This window comes from Gobio gobio (assembly GCF_949357685.1).
Source record: "Gobio gobio genome assembly, chromosome: 19".
Classification (NCBI taxonomy): Eukaryota; Metazoa; Chordata; class Actinopteri; order Cypriniformes; family Gobionidae; genus Gobio; species Gobio gobio.
The window spans coordinates 8,119,610-8,124,180 of record NC_137112.1 but is presented as its reverse complement, the minus strand read 5'-3'; the positions used below and the strand labels follow the sequence as shown (position 1 = coordinate 8,124,180).

Below are 4,571 nucleotides of genomic sequence, written 5' to 3'. Positions count from 1 at the left end.
CAAAGAATAAATATAGGAGTCTTTAACAGTAAATTCCACTAGGAAAACGTAGGAGAATCACAGGGAAGAAGATTAAGAAATAACCACACTTAACGTTAGGGTGACCAAACGTCCTGTTTTCCCAGGACATGTCCTGTTTTCAAGTCCTGTCCTGGCCCTAATATAACTATTTTCTATCCATACAGAGGGGGCACACTGTACTTTAAATGTATTGAAATTGCCGGGCCGAGTGTCCTGGTTTTCGGTAATCAAAATATGGTCACCCTACTTAACGTAAACAATAGCGGACCCTGAAACAAAGGAAACTAAGGGCTCGAATACAAGGGAGAGTAATCAACTGAACAGAAACAGGTGTGCAGAACTAATTAACAACCAAGGAGACATATGGGCTGCGTCCGAAAACCCAGACAGTGACTCGTTGCCTCGCTGCCTTATCAGACGATGGCTTGTAAGGCAGCGTTTAAGCATGAAGGCACCTCACGAAACTAACTTCTTAGGCAGGGTAACAGTTTAATGATCTACAGCAAAATAGAGAGTGCTTTAGTGAGAACTAAACAAATATTGAATTACTACATTAGTAAATTATTGCTGAAAAATGACATCAGAAGTGGAAAATGTTGGTAAAAAAACAGACATTTACACACAAACTGACCAGCGAACTCAACTTTCGTACGCCATCTTTTTTTCCAGCTCAACTGTCACAGATGAGAAAGCACAGGATTGTGGGATATCAAAGGCAGCGAAGGATACAAATATGCTGCCTTCAAAAATCAATCAGATGAAGGTCTCTCAGAAGAGACAGGAAGTGAAGCTAACATTAGATTCGGACGTGCCTTGGTGCCTTCCTGCCTTGAAATGTGTCCTCCGAAGGCAGCATTTTCCATGTTTCGAACGCAGCCATGGTGCGTTCAAATCCTCCTGGGATGTTCGTATTTACGAGGTGTTTACGACATCATGTGCGTTCAAGTCTCTTTGGTCGTAGCAAGATGGCGGTGAACCTTCTTTTAATGAATTTCACGAAAATACAGCAACTCTGCTTATAGAAAATGAAGAACAAAAAATGTGCATCGGGTGAGTTAATCTTTTACGTTTTTAATTAATCTATGAAGCCACTGCAAACTGTATCGTTATATACTAGGCTAATTGTTATGTTATGCTAGCTTACTTTGTTGTAAATGACAAAGCCTGACTGTGTCACTGCTAAATACCCGTTATATTCCACTACAGTTGCATCCATTGATTCCGCCGACATGCCCCCAAGTCGTACAGATCGAGGCTTAAAGAAAATCCGAGCGTCACACTGGTATTTACGACTTCGTGGTGGCGTTCATGTGCGTTCAACTCGTAAATACGATCTTTACAACATGACTTGAACGCACCAAAACGCGTTTAGCTGTATACGTAAAAGATTTGCTTCGTGTCAGCGTTTCAAGAGCCTGAAACCGGTATTTTTTTAAAGGGTGGATAAATCTGAAACCGACACTCTTGCGTTTTCGTGTGTACAGCAAATCCGTATATTTTGTGAAACGGGGATGTCATCACACCACGTCCCGCAAGGTAAGGACTAGAAGAGATACAACTACGGGCACTGGGCTTGCGCACATCAATATTGCTTCATTTAATTACTGTAATTGCATTATTGTAAGGGTATGTTTAGGGTTGGGGTAGGTGTTAATAAAACACAGTTTATTTATCGTTATTTTATCGTGAGATTTTGCCTCACCTCTGACCGTTGCTGTACCCCTTCGGTACCTCTTCTCGGTTTTTTGTGTATTTCTGAGACAGAATTACAGCGCCACATACTGGCGTGGCATGTATACTACATTGTTTTGAGTCGGTTTCAGTGGTTTCGTGTGTACACAGATATTTCTTGAGACTAGGGAAAAAAAGATTGGATGGGGAAAGCTCTGGCTTCGTGTGGATGTGGCCTAACTAGGGAACACAGGCAAACCAGAACAGGAAACAACTAAAACACAATTAAACTAAACAGACACAGAAATACATGTTGCAATATTGTAATTATTATTATTATTATTTTAATATTGTGATTAGTTTGTATTACACCCAACTCTCTAGAAAAAGTTGTAGGTCCCTCCTTCACTTTAAGTCTGCGAGATTATTTTATTGTCTTCCAAGTGAAATTGTATCGTCTAGACCTCCAGAGTCCGCAGGCTATTAATATACGGTACAAACGAACATCAAAACTTGATATCAGCTCATGAAGATGACAGTGTTGGCTAGTCCTAACATGCCATTTTCTTGTTATTAATTTCATGGGTTTACACATTTCAGTCATTCAAATTAGTCAGCGCATTCGGCAATCTCGTGCATTAGTATCCCTTTCTGTGAATGCATTTCTGTTTAACCCTGATTATACAGTCTCTAGAATTAAAGGTAGTTACCAAGGCCATACCGTCGGTGTGAAAAGGAGCAAATTAAAAGTAATTCATACAAACTGAAAAGCACAGAGGCGGTTCTCGTTGCCTGGGACACGTATTCCCACTGGGAGAAAATTAACATGCCATAACTAAGTAAAGTATAAACCGTGGGGTGGTCAGACGGTACAGCACTAGAGCAGTGGGTGTTTTTTATTGGCGGAATTGTTATGACATGCGTTCACAGCTCTACTAAACACCTCATTTAAAATGTCATAAAGACATGTTGAATGAAAAGTGAATGCTGAGTTTCATTAGTATTCACTATTATTAGTGGTGCTTGCAGTATGCAGTATAATACACACAGTATAATCATATATGATTTATGTATGATACTGTATGAACAACCCCATAACTATTTTAGGGTTTTAAAGGGTTAGTTCACCCAAAAATGAAAATTCTGTCATGAATTACTTTCCCTCATGTCGCTCGACACCCGTAAGACCTTTGTTCATCAAATTTGTTCATTTTGGGGCTAAAGTGTGCATGGGGCTAAAGTGTGCATTTCCTGGATGCTCGAACGCTGGCGCTACGTCATATTCTCGCGCATGCGTCATGGTGCTTCTGGTGCTTCCACGTCTGCAGCGCATCACGGCTCCGACGAGGTTTTGTTCCATCCTCGTGCCGCGGCGGGGTTACATACTACAGCCTCACGTGCGAGCCGCGTCCCTGGGCGTAACCGCCGTAAACTAATGTTTTTTCCACCACAGCCAACCATGCTTCATTATTATTGGCTCACTGACATTGATGAGATAAACCCCTTAGGTATCGAACAAGACCTTTTACGATATTCAATAGTATCGAGGCAATTTGATCGGTACCTAAAAAGTATCGAACGCGATACCCCGCCCTAATATTTATAAAACAAGGAGAGAAAAATGGAATGCAGACAGTGTTTTTATCCTCGAAAAAGACAGGACAAAAGAACAACAGAAAGAAGCAGCACATTATCATTTTACCTCATCTCTGGAGTCTTTTGGGATTAGTGTCACATGCTCTCTGAAGAGCTGATACGTTTCTGCATAGCATGAGCAGAGTCTGAATGAACAGAGCGCGCTACAACCACTGCCAACAACCAGAAACATCTGCTGGGCTCATTTACTGCTCCTCGCCTCTAACAAACCATTTTTCTAGAGAGCGCTAGCAGTTCTCCTACTTGTTTTATCTGTAATCAACTTGCTGTAAAAAACAGCACGAGAGAGAAGAAAAATCAATGAACCTGGCTGATTTCATTGTCAAAGCGATGCAATAAATACACTTACCTTCAGTCTGTGAACTTTCCCTCAGCGCCCAGCTCATGTAATTAATGAGAGAAGCGAGCCTGAAACACACACGCAGAGACATGAAACAGCACTGTGTCATTACTGGTAAACCTGGACAACAGTGTTCATTATAAAGGCATCAAAAATAACTAGCATGCTTCAGATTAGCCAATGCTAATTGAGACAGCAGGGAGATTCAGATGGGTGGTTAAGTTGCTTTACTCGAAATGTTTTCTGGATAAAAGTGAGTTTAAAATGCCAACTATATTTTATGCGCAGCTAAAGTCAATGGGTCCTGATGTGGAATAAGAGAGTTGTGTGTTAGAAAAACAGAGTAAACAAGCTAGAAAATGCTAACTCTACCAGTATTTGCTAATTGCTAATCTGTCAGTTACACTATGTTTTGATGGTTCAATGCATTTACTATTGAAATATTGACATGCTGTAGAATAACTTTTTTTAAGCCAATATCCTTTAGTTATTGGCACATGACTCGCATCCAAAACAAAAAGAAAAAAATCAATTTGCTATTGCTAGTTGGTGGCAGGATATTCTCATGCTAGAGAGCATTGTTGCAGACAAACTGTGCATTTGTACGACCCTGCACATGACACAAAGATATTGTGGCCATGAACCAAGAATTAATTATTCTTGTTATTGAATGTATTATTATAGTGTTCTCACAGTTAAAATGAGGGTTACATGTCATGTGTGGGACTCCGTATATTAGTGCTGGAGAAGGCAGTGGGTGGCACTTAGTCATTGCATTATTCACCCGACAGATTCACTCAACTCTGATTCATTCAGAAACAAGACACCACTACTTTGTGCTTCATAGGATCTAAAGAACACTTATTATTGGGACAGTCCCCCC

At 40.6% G+C, this 4,571-nt stretch overlaps 1 protein-coding gene across 1 annotated transcript in view; it reads right to left on the bottom strand.

The window, feature by feature from the left end:
- The window catches only part of fhit (fragile histidine triad diadenosine triphosphatase), a 503,961-nt gene extending 500,203 nt beyond the window's left edge, over nt 1-3,758 (bottom strand). The window contains exon 1 of the mRNA XM_079844386.1: nt 3,698-3,758. The gene's annotated coding sequence lies outside the window, so the exon portion shown is untranslated. The remainder of the gene's footprint in view (nt 1-3,697) is intronic.
- Between the last annotated feature and the right edge of the window lie 813 nt (nt 3,759-4,571).